Genomic DNA, 19633 nt, shown 5'->3' with positions numbered 1-19633 from the left:
ATACATCATCCTCTTATACGAGATAAAATCATAATTCAAAATGGCAGCTTACAGCAAACCCGGTAATTATAATTCCTCTGCGATCCTACTCTCCGCAATTCTGAAACAGAAGTCCGTAAATTCTTTGTACAAGTAATGTTCCACATTATATGGACAGAGATTTTACATCACGAGTCAGAGATAATTTGCCTCTCGCAGTCGTAAGGAGTCCTCGAGCCATAAAAATTGGACTACAAGTCCATTTAAAACTATAAAATTTAAAAAAATGAACGTTAACGTTAGGTCTGTAGCAGAGATGATGTAGGGTATGGGTGATGCTATACCAGTTGAGGAAATCTAGCTTCAATCGGTCACTGTATTTATTATCTCAATAACAGATGTAATGTGTAACGCGGGCGATGCTTTCCTTCAGTATTAGCAAAATTGTTGAGTGAAATGGGGTATGGGTGATGCTATACCAGTTGAGGAAATCTAGTTTCAATCGGTCACTGTATTTGTTATCTCAATAACAGATGTAATGTGTAACGCGGGCGATGCTTTCCTTCAGTATTAGCAAAATTGTTGAGTGTTCTTTTTTTTTTCTTCAATTATGAAAAACGAATCAGCATCAAAGACTCTCAGCTAGAGATGGGCAAACTGAAACACGTAACTGTTTCGAAGCAAATGAAACAGTACAATGTAATGTTTCGATACGCTGTTTCGAAACAGTGAAACAGTTTGTGTTTTGTAACCTAATAAACCTACACATTTTATCATCTTGAATGTCTATAAGTATGTCCATATAAACACAAATGAGGTGCCAGAGCGCTAATCATATCCCAGAAAGTATGAGACTATCACTTAGGCGCCTTGGCAGTTTCGTATTTCCTGCAGCAAATGCGCTGCTTTCGTCTCGTGTGACTTTCATACTTTTCAATTGGCTGAGGACAGCCATAGCTGAAGACGGAAGAACCACCACGAACGGATCTGGAGGTGGGAGCAAACTGCAGAAACAACGGATATGCTACTGGGAATCCCACATTCCGTTACTATGGGTAATATACCCATCCTGCTAATTTCCATGCACACAAAGGTAATCATTGTGGATAATAGGCACAGTTACTATAGACTCACAAATAACGCCAAATAATTCGAATAAATAACAAAATATAACAGAAAAAAATTTGTCTTTCAAGATGTTTCGAACCGTTACTATAAATTCACCCCGCTTCCCAGCCCTTCCCGTTCACCATTACATTATCAGTGATATGTCAAACAGACTGCTTGCAATTATATCTACGTCAAATTTATGTATATGTCTAATAACTGTCACTCTACGCCTTTTTTTATTCACAATGTTGTAGGCTTACTTGCGTTTCTTAATATGATTACTGTACATGAACAGAGAAGCCTATGTTAACAAAAATGTGTAATTTAACTGAATGATTTTCACATATTTATTACTTTGACTGTGAATAGTATGGATTGCTTTATTGTTTGGTTAGTGTTTATAAAGCAGATGTTACGCCATTTCGGAATAGGACAGTCAGCTAGAAACGAAGCTTTATTTTCGGATATCTTAAGCTCCATGCTATTGCTTGTCAAAAAGATTTTGACACTCTTGAAAGTGTTTCATGAAGTGGTATGTTGTGTTTCAGTACCTGCGCCGATCCCAAATCTCGTCCGACACAGAGCGGAATGAAACATCACTGTTTCGATACATTTAGCCAGTTCCAAACACAGGTGGACTGAAACAGCCTTATTTCGAAACAACGATACAGTTTCTGTGTCTGGCTCGAGATCGAATCTGGTGCGGTTATCCGAGACGGTGGCGGAGTGAACCACAGCCGTTCCGAAACACTGAAACAGTTCCACGTATCGATACACTGTATCGAAACATAGAAACAGTGGCCAAGTCTACTCTCAGCTCTGTAGAGCCCGTTAATAAATACCTCCCGTGCATAGTTCAACAGCTAGCCTTTCATCCAGTTATCACGGCACTTATCATGGGTTAGGCTTCTGCCTCAGCAATGGAAAATCCTTTTCGTGCTGCCTCCTGCCCTGCTAATTGTGGATCTCTAATTACTGCTGCATTTTTGTCAGTACCACTTCTTAACTTTTTATTTTTAACAGTGTCCAGAAAAGTTCCCGCTGAGATCGCGAGAAACCCTCTGCCATTTAGGTCAGCCGAGAAACTTCTGAAAAACATTTAGCGTTCTCGTTCCGCAACTATACAATATCACGCAACAGTGTCCGGCTTCTTAAGGGCCACACACACGTGCGAGACGCCACATGGGCGACCGATCGCTTCGTTCATTGCACGTACGTGAGTAAATCGACTGCAGCGATCGGTAACTGACTGCTGCTCATCCCAAGCAATCTGATGGATAGCACGCGATTCGTGCACGCAATATGGCTGCCTGGCTGGTTAATAGATGTGTGGCAACGTGGCTGGACTCATTTCTGTATTTAGTACGCGTGGTTGTGCAATTCTTTTTCGTTACGCTTCGCACATCTTGTGCAAGAAAGTTACAGTTGAAATTACAGTTCAGCAAGGTTCGTTGGTTGGTTAATTTGTGGGTGCGCGGACCAAACACCGAGGTTGTCGATCCCATGGGATTAGGAAAGGATGAGGAAGAAAATCGGCACTCGCCCTTTAAAAGTAATTTAGCGAAATCGCGTAAAACCTAAATCATGATGGCCGGATGAGGGTTTTATTGTCGTCCATCCGAATGCGTGTCCAGTGTGCTAACCACTGCGCCATCTAGCTCGTTGTTAAGTAGTAACCACGTACTAGTCCGAGAGGTAAAGTGGAAGCCGCAGTTGCCACTCATATTAAGAAGCAATACAAAAACACCCTCCGATTTGGTAGCGATTAGTATTTTGAAGCGCCTGCTACAGAAGTTGAATTGTTCGGAAATTCATAGTAATGGTCGATATGTAACGCGCTCTATCTTGTGCTTTTTGAGTTATTTACGAAATAATTATACGCATTATTAAAATTTTTAACTTTTAAATAGGACGACATACGTACCTACTGTAATGTTACAAGGTCGTTTTAATTTAAATGTTCAGGACAAAGTTATACTCAAGTCTCTGGTCATTTTATATAATCTAATTATGGCAATCAGTAAGTCCACTTTTGAAAACGCCTCTATAGACACAGCTAGGTAAATCGTATAAATACTATCAGACTAATGAGTAAAAAAAATCGAGGCACAAAACAAACGTAAAACGAATTATATTGGCACAATGGAAAGATGTGCACAACTGAAATGGCGTCGATGAAAAAGGTAACACATTCTGTAAAGTAACCTACAGTTCCCAAGAAAACCATTTCAAAACAAGTTTAACTAATTACGATTCTGGTTTATTTTAAACTAATGTTTTGCAAATATTCGTGGGGATACACAAATCAACTGACACTGCTGCTAAACACAGAAGTTCAATTTCCCACTGTGATTGCACACCACTGTAGATTATCTTTGAAAGTAGTGACTTCTAGTTTTTAGTACCTAGATGATGTCAGTAATCTCGCGTTATTTATATATTAGATCGCGTAGCCATAAAAAGAGCAGATTTGAGCAGTTGATCAGTAATATTAGTTAGGAAATTCATTTGTATCTTCTTATGTCCATTGGACAAAAAATGGTTCAAATGGCTCTGAGCACTTTTTTTTTTTTTTTGGTCATCAGTCTACTGACTGGTTTGATGCGGCCCGCCACGAATTCCTTCATCTCAGAGTAGCACTTGTAACCTACGTCCTCAATTATTTGCTTGACGTATTCCAATCTCTGTCTTCCTCTGCAGTTTTTGCCCTCTACAGCTCCCTCTAGTACCATGGAAGTCATTCCCTCATGTCTTAGCAGTTGTCCTATCATCCTGTCCCTTCTCCTTATCAGTGTTTTCCACAGATTCCTTTCCTCTCCGATTCTTCGTAGAACCTCCTCATTCCTTACCTTATCCGTCCACCTAATTTTCAACATTCGTCTATAGCACCACATCTCAAATGCTTCGATTCTCTTCTGTTCCGGTTTTCCCACAGTCCGTGTTTCACTACCATACAATGCTGTACTCCAGACGTACATCCTCAGAAATTTCTTCCTCAAATTATGGCCGGTATTTGATATTAGTAGACTTCTCTTGGCGAGAAATGCCTTTTTTGCCATAGCGAGTCTGCTTTTGATGTCCTCCTTGCTCCGTCCGTCATTGGTTATTTTACTGCCTAGGTAGCAGAATTCCTTAACTTCATTGACTTCGTGACCATCAATCCTGATGTTAAGTTTCTCGCTGTTCTCATTTCTACTACTTCTCATTACCTTCGTCTTTCTCCGATTTACTCTCAAACCATACTGTGTACTCATTAGACTGTTCATTCCATTCAGCAGATCATTTAATTCTTCTTCACTTTCACTCAGGATAGCAATGTCATCAGCGAATCGTATCATTGATATCCTTTCACCTTGTATTTTAATGCCACTCCTGAACCTTTCTTTTATTTCCATCATTGCTTCCTCGATGCACAGATTGAAGAGTAGGAGCGAAAGGCTACAGTCTTGTCTTACACCCTTCTTAATACGAGCACTTCGTTCTTGATCGTCCACTCTTATTATTCCCTCTTGGTTATTGTACATATTGTATATGACCCGTCTCTCCCTATAGCTAACCCCTACTTTTTTTGAGAATCTCGAACAGCTTGCACCATTTTATATTGTCGAACGCTTTTTCCTGGTCGACAAATCCTATGAACGTGTCTTGATTTTTCTTTAGACTTGCTTCCATTATCAGCCGTAACGTCAGAATTGCCTCTCTCGTCCCTTTACTTTTCCTAAAGCCAAACTGATCGTCACCTAGCGCATTCTCAATTTTCTTTTCCATTCTTCTGTATATTATTCTTGTAAGCAGCTTCGATGCATGAGCTGTTAAGCTGATTGTGCGATAATTCTCGCACTTGTCAGCTCTTGCCGTCTTCGGAATTGTGTGGATGATGCTTTTCCGAAAGTCAGATGGTATGTCGCCAGACTCATATATTCTACACACCAATGTGAATAGTCGTTTTGTTACCACTTCCCCCAATGATTTTCGAAATTCTGATGGAATGTTATCTATCCCTTCTGCCTTATTTGACCGTAAGTCCTCCAAAGCTCTTTTAAATTCCGATTCTAATACTGGATCCCCTATCTCTTCTAAATCGACTCCTGTTTCTTCTTCTATCACATCAGACAAATCTTCACCCTCATAGAGGCTTTCAATGTATTCTTTCCACCTATCTGCTCTCTCCTCTGCATTTAACAGTGGAATTCCCGTTGCACTCTTAATGTTACCACCGTTGCTTTTAATGTCACCAAAGGTTGTTTTGACTTTCCTGTATGCTGAGTCTGTCCTTCCGACAGTCATATCTTTTTCGATGTCTTCACATTTTTCCTGCAGCCATTTCGTCTTAGCTTCCCTGCACTTCCTATTTATTTCATTCCTCAGCGACTTGTATTTCTGTATTCCTGATTTTCCCGCAACATGTTTGTACTTCCTCCTTTCATCAATCAACCGAAGTATTTCTTCTGTTACCCACGGTTTCTTCGCAGCTACCTTCTTTGTACCTACGTTTTCCTTCCCAACTTCTGTGATGGCCCTTTTTAGAGATGTCCATTCCTCTTCAACTGTACTGCCTACTGCGCTATTCCTTATTGCTGTATCTATAGCGTTAGAGAACTTCAAACGTATCTCGTCATTCCTTAGTACTTCCGTATCCCACTTCTTTGCGTATTGATTCTTCCTGACTAATGTCTTGAACTTCAGCCTACTCTTCATCACTACCATATTGTGATCTGAGTCTATATCTGCTCCTGGGTACGCCTTACAATCCAGTATCTGATTTCGGAATCTCTGTCTGACCATGATGCAATCTAATTGAAATCTTCCCGTATCTCCCGGCCTTTCCTAAGTATACTTCCTCCTCTTGTGATTCTTGAACAGGGTATTCGCTATTACTAGCTGAAACTTGTTACAGAACTCAATTAGTCTTTCTCCTCTTTCATTCCTTGTCCCAAGCCCATATTCTCCTGTAACCTTTTCTTCTACTCCTTGCCCTACAACTGCATTCCAGCCGCCCATGACTATTAGATTTTCGTCCCCCTTTACATACTGCATTACCCTTTCAATATCCTCATACACTTTCTCTATCTGTTCATCTTCAGCTTGCGACTTCGGCATGTATACATGAACTATCGTTGTCGGTGTTGGTCTGCTGTTGATTCTGATTAGAACAACCCGGTCACTGAACTGTTCACAGTAACACACCCTCTGCCCTACCTTCCTATTCATAACGAACCCTACACCTGTTACACCATTTTCTGCTGCTGTTGATATTACCCGATACTCATCTGACCAGAAATCCTTGTCTTCCTTCCACTTCACTTCACTGACCCCTACTATATCTAGATTGAGCCTTAGCATTTCCCTTTTCAGATTTTCTAGTTTCCCTACCACGTTCAAGCTTCTGACATTCCACGCCCCGACTCGTAGAACGTTATCCTTTCGTTGATTATTCAATCTTTTTCTCATGGTTACCTCCCCTTTGGCAGTCCCCTCCCGGAGATCCGAATGGGGCACTATTTCGGAATCTTTTGCCAATGGAGAGATCATCATGACACTTCTTCAATTGCAGGCCACACGTTCTGTGGATACACGTTACGTGTCTTTAATGCAGTGGTTTCCATTGCCTTCTGCATCCTCATGTCGTTGATCATTGCTGCTTCTTCCGCGTTTAGGGGCAATTTCCCACCCCTAGGACAAGAGTGTGCCCCGAACCTCTATCCGCTCCTCCGCTCTCTTTGACAAGGCCGTTGGCAGAATGAGGCTGACTTCTTATGCCGGAAGTCTTCGGCCGCCAATGCTGATTATTTATCAAAATTTAGGCAGTGGGGACCGAAGGCGTTTTGATCATGAATCAAAGACGCTACCCCTAGACCACGGGTCCCCCTGAGCACTGTAGGACTTAACTGCTGATGTCATCAGTCCCCTAGAACATAGAACTACTTAAACCTAACTAACCTAAGGACATCAGACACATCCATTACCGAGGCAGGATTCGAACCTGCGACCGTAGCGGTCGCGCGGCTCCAGTCTGTAGCGACTAGAACCGCTCGGGCACTCCGACCGGCTTCCATTGGACATTGTTATAAAAACATTCGTGATATATAAAGGGGTTTTTAATCTACAATAAATGTATAAGCTGAAACAACATTTGTCATTTTATAGTTACTAGTTCCCTCAATCATTCATTTATGTTTTATGTTGTAATTTATATGTTAAAGAGTAAGAAGGAGGAAATAATATCACCATTAAGAGATCATAAGATCTGCTTCAGGGGGTAGTCAGACAGGGACAATTCTTCATTTTCGCGTTCAGTATTTTCCATTGGGCACATTCACTTTACACCCGCCTGCAGTAGCATCTTGGAATTATCATAAGATGACAGCTGAATGTCGCAAGGCAGATAAAACGACGAGCAACTTGCAGAGATATTGTTGATACGACCACAGGGTGTTTACAAAATGAAGTATTTACTGTTTTGTACTGTGAATGGACTCTCATATTTTTAAAAAAAAGTAATTGAGTCGAGTTCATTGTTTCAAAACGGAAAATTAATCTAACAGAGCAAAAAAAAAAAAAAAAAAAAAAAAAAAAAAAGGAAATTGTGGTCGGTAATTTAAAATTAACCTGTCGTTCATTCTCATATGTTTATAGACGTCAAGTATTTCCAGTTGTGCGAACTTTCCGCTTATCTTAAGAGCATGTAAAATGTCTCAGTGTGCGTCATATAGGTGGCTTCCTGTTAAAAGATGATGCGCAAAGGTTGAATCAATCCTTTTTTATAGTGTCTACCCTCTCTGATACTCCGGCAGTCTAAATGGCACAGTTCTGGCTGATTGACCAAATACAGGGTGTCCATAACTGTTTGCCGTCATTTAAAGATTAAATACAAATTATATTTATGACGGTAAACTTTGCTTTTTTGTTAAGTGTCTCTTAGGGAACCCATGAAGTTTCTGTACAGCCGTGGTTTATTCAACACTTTTGTCAGCCGACCGTTGTGGCAGAGTGGTTCTAGGTACTTCAGTCTGGAACCACGCGACCGCTCCGGTCGCAGGTTCAAAGCCTGCCTCGGGCATGGATGTGTGTGATGTCCTTAGGTTAGTTAGGTTTACGTAGTTCGAAGCCTAGGGGATGACCTCAGATGTTAAGTCCCATAGTGCTTAGAGCCATCTGAACCATTTGCAACAGTTTTAGGAAAATGTGGTTCATCTGTAAGGGAGACCGCGTGTAGTAGAATAATGCGACTTATTGTTGAGTACTGCTCGTATGTTTGGTATCCTTACCAGGTCCGATTACAGAAAGACGTCGAAGCAATTTCGATTTGTTACCGGTAGGTTTGAACAACACACGAATAATACGGAGATGCTTCGGAAACCCAAATGGCAATCCCTGGAGGGACACTATTGAGAAAGTTTAGAGAACCGGCATCTGAAGCTGACTATAAAACGACTCTTCTGCTGCTCATGGACCACGAAGAAAAGATAAATTAGGATTCGTAGGGAGTCATATGGACAGTCGTCCTATCTCCGAGTGGAACGCAAAGGACACGACTAGTATTGGTACAAGATACCCTGCGCCACACAACATACGGTTGCTTGCGGGGTATGTATGTAGATATAGACATAAAGAGCAGATTTACACAGATAAAGAAGACGTTCCCGGCCAAGTGCACTGGTGTAAACATGCACCTTTATCTAAGGAAGAAATATCTGGGAATGTAGGTATGGAGCTCATCATTCTATATTAGTGAATTATGGACAGTGGGAAAACCGGAAAAGAAAAGAATCGAAACGTCTGAGATGTGGTGCTATAGCAGGATTTTGAAAATTAGATGGACTGATAATGTGAAGAATGTGAAGTTTCTCCACAGAACCTGGAGAGAAAGGACGGTATGGAAAACACTGACAAGAAATTGTGGCACAGCGACAGGACATGTGTTAGACACCAGGGAATAATTAGTACACTGTTAGAGGAAGTGTAGAGGGTTATAACTGCCACTGGTACCACTCTACTGGTCGACGTCGCAGCCAACGTCTGGGTGCGCCAATAAACTCCCGATGGTCCACGTACTGCTTCCCGCGGGGTGCTTCCTTCACTGGGCGAAACAGATGGAAGTCGGAAGGTGTGAGATCCAGGCTGTTCGGTGGACGAGTAAGAACATTACAATGAAGTTTTGTGAGTTCCTCTCAGATGCGCACACTTGCGTTGTTAAACAGGGGGCACTGGTTTGAATTTTCGTGACGACGAAAAAGCTGACGTCGTTTTTCAATTTTCTGAAGGTAGCACGTTACCCTTCAGAGTTAATGGTTGCACCATGAGTGGTATATCGAACAGAATAACCTCCAGAGACCCAGAAAACAGCCACCATGACTTTAGCGGCTGAGGGTGCGGTTACGAACATTTTCCTTCGGAGGAGTGATGATGTGGCTCTTCTCCATGGGTTAGGCATTGTTCCCGCCTCGAAGTGGTGAACTCATGTTCCATCGAATGTGACAATGTTACAGCAAAAAACTGTCACGATCAGCCTTCTATTCCGCATAGATGGCCTTCGTTGCTCCTTGTGGTCTTCTGTTATGTTTGACTGTGATTCGTCTGACAACTCGAATGAGAGTGCCTGCACGTTGGAACATTACAGGGTTCACAGCTGTCTGCGGCCAGCTGGAACGCGGAAAAGATGGGACACTTTTGCACGACCTTATTGCGAAGTTGACAGACGCCTCGCCCAACGACTCACGGTGCTTTTGTTCACTGCGATGGCTCCATAGATATTCTGCAGGCGCCTATGAATATCTGCGACTCTCTGGTTTTCCACCAAAACAAACTGTTTTACAGACGCCATTTTGGAGATTATGTACAGTGCAGCCGCCTATCGGAACTTCTTGAAACTATAGAGGCTGAAGCCCAAGTTTTCCACGATGTCCTGCAACGATTTCCGTGTGTTTACAACCAAAACTGACCGAGAAAAAACACGCGTTGCATTACTTATGAACGCACCTCGTATATTTCATCCCTTTGATTATCTCGTTCCTCATCAGAACCGATCACCTAAGCATGGTCAGGATGATACCGTAGTTGGCGACTAAAATATTGAAGATTATAATAACATTTACTGGGTAGCTCGCACACCATATTTTGATGTTGTGGTACATTGAACAAGGAACATGACATCAATAATATCAAATATGTTAAAAAAAGAAATAAACACACCATTTACACCAAATTGACGGTTCAGAACACATCATACTACCCATAAGAGTAGTGCGTTAATGTATTTCACAGCAGTTACGAAAATCTTTAATTACGTCATAACACAACCAAATTAACCCGTGGCACGTGGTTCAGCATACAGAGAAAGTGAAATGAAAGCCAACTGTTAAACCAATAATTTGTAGGAAAACAATAGACAAAAAGAATGAGATTTTCACTCTGCAGCGGAGTGTGCGCTGATATGAAACTTCCTGGCAGATTAAAACTGTGTGCCCGACCGATACTCGAACTCGGGACCTTTGCCTTTCGCGGGCAAGTGCTCTACCAACTGAGCTACCGAAGCACGACTCACGGCCGGTACTCACAGCTTTACTTCTGCCAGTATCTCGTATCCTACCTTCCAAACTTTACAGAAGCTCTCCTGATAACCTTGCAGAACTAGCACTCCTGAAAGAAAGGATATAGCGGAGACATGGCTTAGCCACAGCCTGCAGAGTGAAAATCTCATTCTGGAAACATCCCCCAGGCTGTGGCTAAGCCATGTCTCCGCTATATCCTTTCTTTCAGGAGTGCTAGTTCTGCAAGGTTAGCAGGAGAGCTTCTGTAAAGTTTGGAAGGTAGGATACGAGATACTGGCAGAAGTAAAGCTGTGAGTACCGGCCGTGAGTCGTGCTTCGGTAGCTTAGTTGGTAGAGCACTTTACCGCGAAAGGCAAAGATCACGAGTTCGAGTCTCGGTCGGGCACACAGTTTTAATCTGCCAGGAAGTTTCAATAGACAAAAACTTCGTGACTTTTTTAAGCAGTGAAACGATCACTATGGAACCATTGACTCGTCTTATAGCATGACTACTCTGATCTACAGCCATGTGGTTCAGTGCACAAAGAAGTGGAATGTTGTTGTTGTTGTTGTTGTTGTTGTGGTCTTCAGTCCTGAGACTGGTTTGATGCAGCTCTCCATGCTACTCTGTGCAAGCTTCTTCATCTCCCAGTACATACTGCAACCTACATCCTTATGAATCTGCTTAGTGTATTCATCTCTTGGTCTCCCTCTACGATTTTTACCCTCCACGCTGCCCTCCAATGCCAAATTTGTAATGCCCTGATGCCTCAGAACAAGTCCTAGCAACCGGTCCCTTCTCCTTGTCAAGTTGTGCCACAAACTCCTCTTCTCCCCAATTCTATTCAATACCTCCTCATTAGTTATGTGATCTACCCACCTAATCTTCAAAATTCTTCTGTAGCACCACATTTCGAAAGCTTCTATTCTCTTCTTGTCCAGACTATTTATCGTCCACGTTTGACTTCCATACATGGCTACACTCCATACAAATACTTTCAGAAACGACTTCCTGACGCTTAAATCTATACTCGATGTTAACAAATTTCTCTTCTCCAGAAACGCTTTCCTTGCCGTTGACAGTCTACATTTTATATCCTCTCTACTTCGACCACCATCAGTAATTTTGCTCCCCAAATAGCAAAACTCCTTTACTACTTTAAGTGTCTCATTTCCTAATCTAATTCCCTCAGCATCACCCGACTTAATTCGACTACATTCCATTATCCTCGTCTTGCTTTTGTTGATGTTCATCTTATATCCTCGTTTCAAAACACTATCCATTTCGTTCAACTGCTCTTCCAAGTCCTTTGCCGTCTCTGACAGAATTACAATGTCATCGGTTAACCTCAAAGTTTTTATTTCTTCTCCTTTCCTTTCCTTTTCTTTATTTCTTCTCTTTTTTCTTTTGTTTCCTTTACTGCTTGCTCAATATACAGATTGAATAGCATCGGGGAGGGGCTTCAGCCCTGTCTCACTCCCTTCCCAATCACTGCTTCCCTTTCGTGCCTCTCGACTCTTACAACTGCCATCTGGTTTCTGTACAAATTGTAACTAGCCTTTCGCTCCCTGTATTTTACCCCTGCCACTTTTAGAATTTGAAAGAGAGTATTGTCAAAAGCTTTCTCTAAGTCTACCAATGCTAGAAACGTAGGTTTGCCTTTTCTTAACCTTTCCTCTAGGATAAGTCGTCAGGTCAGTATTGCCTCACGTGTTCCAACATTTCTACGGAATCCAAACTGATCTTCCCCGAGGTAGGTTTCTACCAGTTTTTCCATTCGTCTGTAAAGAATTCGCGTTAGTATTTTGCAGCTGTGACTTATTAAACTGATAGTTCGGTAATTTTCACATCAGTCAGCACCTGCTTTCTTTGGGACTGGAATTATTATATTCTTCTTGAAGTCTGAGGGTATTTCGTCTGTTTCATACATCTTGCTCACCAGATGGTAGAGTCTTGTCAGGACTGGCTCTCCCAAGGGCGCCAGTAGTTGTAATGGAATGTTGTCTGCTCCGGGGGCCTTATTTCGACTCAGGTCTTTCAGTGCTCTGTCAAACTCTTCACGCAGTATCGTATCTCCCATTCCATCTTCATCTACATCCTCTTTCATTTCCATAATATTGTCCTCAAGTACATCGCCCTTGTATAGAGCCTCTATACACTACTTCCACCGCAGGCCGGAGTGGCCGTGCGGTTCTAGGCGCTACAGTCTGGAGCCGAGCGACCGCTTCGGTCGCAGGTTCGAATCCTGCCTCGGGCATGGATGTGTGTGATGTCCTTAAATTAGTTAAGTTTAATTAGTTATAAGTTCTAGGCGACTGATGACCTCAGAAGTCAAGTCGCATAGTGCTCAGAGCCATTTTGAACTACTTCCACCCTTCTGCTTTCCCTTCTTTGCTTAGAACTGAGTTTCCATCTGAGCTCTTGATATTCATACAAGAGGCTCTCCTTTCTCCAAAGGTCTCTTTAATTTTCCTGTAGGCTGTATCTATCTTTCCACTAGTGAGATGAGCCTCTACATCCTTACATTTGTCCTCTAGCCATCCCTGCTTAGCCATTTTGCACTTCCTGTCGATCTCATTTTTGAGACGTTTGTATTCCTTTTTGCCTGCTTCATTTACTGCATCTTTATATTTTCTGCTTTCATCAATTAAATTCAATATTTCTTCTGTTACCCAAGGATATCTATAAGCCCTCGTCTTTTTACCTACTTGATCCTCTGCTGCCTTTACTACTTCATCCCTCAGAGCTACCCATTCTTCTTCTACTTCACTTCTTTCCCCCATTCCTGTCAATTGTTCCCTTATGCTCTCCCTGAAACTGTACAACCTCTGGTTTAGTCAGTTTATCCAGTTCCCATCTCCTTAAATTCCCACCTTTTTGCAGTTTCTTCAGTTTTAACCTGCAGTTCATAACCAATAGATTGTGGTCAGAGTCCACATCTGCCCTTGGAAAAGTCTTACAATTTAAAACCTGGTTCCTAAATCTCTGTCTTACCATTATATAATCTATCTGATACTTTCTAGTATCTCCAGGATTCTTCCATGTATACAGCCTTCTTTTATGATTCTTGAACCAAGTGTTAGCTATGATTAAGTTATGCTCTGTGCAAAATTCTACCAGACGGCTTCGTCTTTCATTTCTTACCCCCAATCCATATTCACCTATTATGTTTCCTTCTCTCCCTTTTCCTACTCTCGAATTCCAGTCACCCATGACTATTAAATTTTCGTCTCCCTTCACTACCTGAATAGTTTATTTAATCTCATCATACATTTCATCAATTTTTTCATCATCTGCAGAGCTAGTTGGCATATAAACTTGTACTACTGTAGTAGGCATGGGCTTCATGTCTATCTGGAATGATATCGGATAACTAAATGGCAAAGTTAGGGAAAAATGGTAGGCAAAACACTCTTTCAGTGCACGAAGGAAAATACGGTCTCTTTAAAATATTGAGAAATCGTTATGAAATATATAAGTACAGAGCATACCTGCCAACGACACACGGGTTCTCATGTATACCTGTGCTGAACCGTCTCGCCATGTGTCCTTTCCAGACTGTGCGAGAAAACAAGTGCCCCTTGACCGCTGGCGCGCCCTCTTCCTCTCCGCTGTCCGTTCCCTCCCACAGACTTTTAATGTTACATTTTATTGCCAAGCTGGGTAGGATAAAGCTTTTAAAGTTTCTCAAACTTCGCTGTCCACAGATTTGTCCGTGCAGACTCAGAATCGGACATATACTGCACAGGTCCTTTGAAAAAGTTGGCAGGATTACTAAAAGTCGCTGAAAAAGGAAATCAACCATGATTACGAGACTGATAGATGAAGAAGAATGGGAAACACGCCTTCAGGACCATCAAACACCAGTCATTTCTTCATTTATGTAGCTCTCGTCTGCCTTCTAGGGTATGGGGACTTAATGTGGGTCAAGTTATGAAACACGTCGGCATTTTAGTGGCTGACGCATTTCAGTCTAAATAGTGGAGAGAGAATACGTTTTAAGGAATGTTCGACGTTTCGTCGCAGGTTTGTGGAATCAGTGCAAGAGTGTCTCACTGCTATGGTGTCACAGATAACTTATCCCGTAGAACACAAACAACATTGTGCTTTACATGTATAGTTATGTTCTTCTAGCAAGAAGCGACGGAAGAATCAATTAACAGGCTATGTGTAAATACGAGAGCGTAAATTGCAATAAGAGTCATGGACGCTACTACGTCTGCCCACGTGTATCTGACAAAATGAGGGTGACGTTAAAATTTGAGGATTTAGAGCTCGTACCTAGGATTAGCGAGAGGTAGATTTCATACATTTTTGAAGTTATCATTGTCCTTCTGTGCTATGAGGAGGCCCCGGGTTAAATTTGCAATACTGTCAGGCAATTTTCCTTAGTAGGAGCAGAGGCCAATTGAGGCCAGCTGAGGATATACTTGAGTGAGAGACATCGGTCCCAAATCTGGGAAGCTGTCAAGGGGTGAAAGACCGGTGCGATAGCCACGTGTCCCTCCGTCCCGCCTCCGAATGACCTCAGTGGCAGAGGACGACACGGCGCCGGCGGTATTAAATGTCACGACAGAGTCACTAGACGGAGCTTTAGCTTTTACCGTACTTCCGGATCTGCGGTGAAAACAGAGTGTCTGAAGTATTTTCAGCGCAGATATAACAAATCACACCATCCGGTGATACGGCAAAAAACATTTGTGAGTGAGAAGTTAAAACTGCGACCGGAACGACGTTCTAATCCGGTGCTCTGCCGCCTCAGATCAATGCACCACCAACAGCGCTGATTGAAAATGCATCTCAAACCTACTGAACGGTTCAATCAGTCACATTCTTCTCTCCGTTCCTGCCAGTTCTGTGAAGTACAAAGGAATTCCATCTCATATATGTAACTCATTTCCACTGATTTTCACGTCTGAAAAGTTTCGTATCATAATCTCTACCTCTTAATTTCTCTGAAAAGTGAAACTTCTTTCGTGTTCAGTTCACGGATGTTATTTTTTTCGTTCTTTTGCTTTTAGGTTCAAATGGTTCAAATGTCTCTGAGCACTATGGGACTTAACTGCTGAGGTAATCAGTCCCCTAGAACTTACAACTACTTAAACCTAACTAACCTAAGGACAACACACACATCCATGCCCGAGGCAGGATTCGAACCTGCGACCGCAGCGGTCGCTCGGCTCCAGACTGTGGCGCCTAGAACCGCTCGGCCACTCCGGCTGGCTTGCTTTTAGGACCCACGAGATCTTACATCCGGTGGCACCGTATATCATCTGTAACAAATGGACGTGCTTATTTCAGCAGGAGAGCACGAGGACGAGCGTAATACATACTGCTGTCCTTGTTGTTTTTTCTCAAGAGCAACAGATTATTTGGACCTTTTATCTGGCGATGGTCTTCCAAGATAGCAAGTGACCACTTGCTCTTACATTAAATTAACTCTGTGATTGACGTTGCAGTCAGTCGAGTGGTAGGCGCCATCCTCCAGCCCTTGTAACTCTTCTTCGAGCGCCACGTTCTCGCTGTGATGTCTGTTTTGTAGGTACTGAAGACGAAAGAGTCTTTTCAAGACTTCCCACCTGTATGCCGACAAGACTGACCGCCGCCGTACAATGTTTCACTCACAGTCATTGTATTTGAGCTATAGGCACAGCTGATTCCACCTTCGTTCGCTCACTGTTCCAAAAAGACTACCTGGCAACTGCGGACGTTTTCGGGGCGAAAATCTGGCAGCAGTTTCCATACCCCTCCATCAGTGAGGGCTGTAATGCATGAGGGATGGCACATACCTATCCTGGAAACATTTCACAAATTTGGTGCATCCGTCGAGCAGCTGTAGTGTTTCTCAGGTTAATGGTGCTCCAAAGTTGTGAAGTTGTGTAGGTTCCTGCCCACTCGTCCCGTACAGGGTGACTAAGGGATGCTGCGTTCTCAGAATGTTATACAACAATTGAAGCAAAATCACATTAATAGCTTTTATTACAAATGAGAAGAATGACAGTGCTTAACTTATATTTACAACAAGTGTTCGCAAGCGAAGGGAGACATGCAAATAAATGTCCTTAGCTATGTACAATATTCATGCAAGCAATTGATATGGATCACACGTCACTGCTATCGTAGCACTCTCTGCTAGGTCGTGCAAGTACTGTCCGAATACTGAACGAATACTGAGCAGCCGAGGCTGGCATGAGCGGCGCTTATGTTCTCCTCCTGCAGAGGCCGCTGCTGTCGTGGTGCGGTCCTAGTCAGCGCGCCATTTCCCGACGTCGTTTCACCGCCTTCTCTTCTCTTGCGTTCTTCATCTTCGTTCCGGCGCTTATGGTTACGCCAGAACAAGTTGTATTAATCGTGTTCCTGTTTCACATGTTTCTTTGTTTCTATAACACTGTGCACGCTCCGTAGGCTCTTCGGTATACTGCTTTCCACTGTAAGTGTCCTTGAATATTATTTCCGAAATATGAAATTATACTGGCATAGTTGAAGTATGACACGGGCACGTGTGAGCTAAACAGGGTGCTTGTGGTACGTATTGGAAAATTGTTCCACATCTTAGATCAATATCTTTTCTAAGCGCAACAACGGAACACCAAATGAAGACATTTTACTTATGATGCGCTTACGGTATAGTTGGGGGAATACGTGATTACATCTTTAGGTGGATTGGGCGTATACACGGCGCTAAACATAGTAAACAGACCTATCATCTGTGCCAGCGAAAACGGCTGTAACCGCTTAGGGACCGAGTTGAAGTGAGCTTGGGTGACAAATAAAGGGTACGTCATTCCATGCTGCTTCGATCCCCAGTTGCTCACTTCCTGAAACCAGAAAGGAAGATAAATAAAGGTTTTGAGGTTCGTTGCGGAAGGACGCTGGCAAGTAACACGAGTGGTAAAAAGTGAGGAGGTTGCATGGGGGCTTAATTAAATAATTTTGAAAATATTTTTTTGTTTTTAGTAGCTGTATGACCGATTACGCTGTGTCTCGTAAACGGTTGGCCCTGACTAGAATTATTACGCATTCTGACTGCAAAGAACAACAACAAAGAATGAAATAAAAATTTTCGTTAACACAATTAATTAATTAAGTCCCCAGCAACTATGAAACCTACGAAACCAAAGCACAAGTATAACTGTTCTGTATGTGTAAGTATGACTCAACGCACATCTGGCACGGTTCTTCTTCAACAAGACAAGAATTTTTAAATACCAATTATACTGACGTGATAAAAGAAAATTAGAAATACGATAATTGCGTAAGGAAAGCAGAATTACGCTCTAATACAAGAACACACGCCAGATGCTTTGTTGACTGAACCTGTAATGACGCATTATTTAGGATACTGAAATTAAAACAAACTGAGTTAGTTACCTCATTTATATTGATAAAAATCATTCTAATCCTTACATTATATCTCAACCAGAACTCTCCAATATCACATCTCAGCAAGCACTGCCTAATAGCACATCTCAACAAACATTCTCTGCTACAACACCTCAGCACAGACTACCACGAGACCTCGACAGGCACTGACACTGACTTCTACGAGTTCTTAACAGGCACTGACTTCTACGAGTTCTCTCCAAGCACTGACTGCTACGAGTTCTTAACAGGCACTGACTTCCACGAGCTCTCTCCAAGCACACTTCTACGAGCTCTCAACAAGCACTGTGGAGGCGGCTTAATAATACTCTTTGGCGCAATCTCTGGCGCAGTGGCTCAGTGTAGCTACCTTTCAAGGTCTCCACATAATGTATGAGGAATGAAAAATATGTAAAATACTAAGTAAAAGACGGGACATCTCTTAAGCATTAGAGAGTAGCTTTTTCGATATTCAAGGACGCTGTACGAGAAAAATTTGTAGGGGAAGAAAGTTGTTGGAATGCATGCATCAATTAACTGAAGACTTTGGATACAAGTGCAGATCTGAGATGGAGATATTCGAATAGGAAAGCAAATAATGGTAGACCGCATGAAAGCCATCAGAATACGGATGACGAAAAAATATCGGATTTTTTTCGCCTGCGGCAGTGAGTTCCAAACGTCGCGTTAAATAAAGTTGTACCGTCGTTTGAAGTCTGTGTTAAACTGCGCACCCCTCCGCCCCCTCTCAGCACTGCTCCCTGCCCCTGCAACGAAATAGGTGAGGATAGGTAAGTCTGTTTCAAACTCATAGGAAGGAAAAGTCAGCTCCAGATAAAACGATGCAGTATCAAACCAACCTTATGGTTAAGGAAACCTTGATTACGAGTAATTCTATTGTCTTAATCTATTTTTAATGCTTCATGCAGAAAATGTGTCGATGATTGAAATGAAATTTTTGCATAGCTTCGTCCTATTTTAACCCTCCAAATTCTATGCCGCAGTTCCTTAACCATAGTGGCTGATGAATGGTGGCGTGCCAGTTTCTTGGCAATCCGTGACCAGATGTTTTCAGTGCGTGAGGGATCTGGAGAACGTGCTGGCTGGGCACTAGCAGAACAACCTCTGCTCGACGGAAGTCAGGACAGCAGAGGAAACATGTAATCCTGCGTTATCTTGTTCAGAAACCTCATAAATAGCAAACAGCCCCAGGAATTAACAAGTCAGAACTATGACGTCTGCTCCCCAAAATAAAGGCAGTGCGAACCAGAGGTAATCGTGCTGGGTAATTAATAGCACTCTGTACCATCAAATTAGGCGCTGGGGCCGTATGAAGAGGAGGAATGCCATCTCACAACATTCGTTCAACTATTAGTCTGCACAAAAAGATATGCCCATCGTAATGTTGTGCGCAGGATAAGGATTTGCCTGAAAAGGCGACGTTGTGGCCCTTCTATACCCAGCATTGTTGGACGCACCATTGCCGGTGTGCCTCTCTCTGCTGCCACGTCAAAAGAAGCCTTAACAAAGGTCGTCGTGCTTACAGTCCGTTGTTCTAAAGAACGTTCGTACTACTGTTGCTGTGCCTATTTACCGTGCTACGAACAAGTAGATGCTCAAAGTAAGTGGCATGGCGGAAAGATACAGCACA

This window comes from Schistocerca americana, chromosome 5 (assembly GCF_021461395.2).
Source record: "Schistocerca americana isolate TAMUIC-IGC-003095 chromosome 5, iqSchAmer2.1, whole genome shotgun sequence".
NCBI lineage: Eukaryota > Metazoa > Arthropoda > Insecta > Orthoptera > Acrididae > Schistocerca > Schistocerca americana.
Note: the sequence above shows the minus strand (reverse complement) of the source record.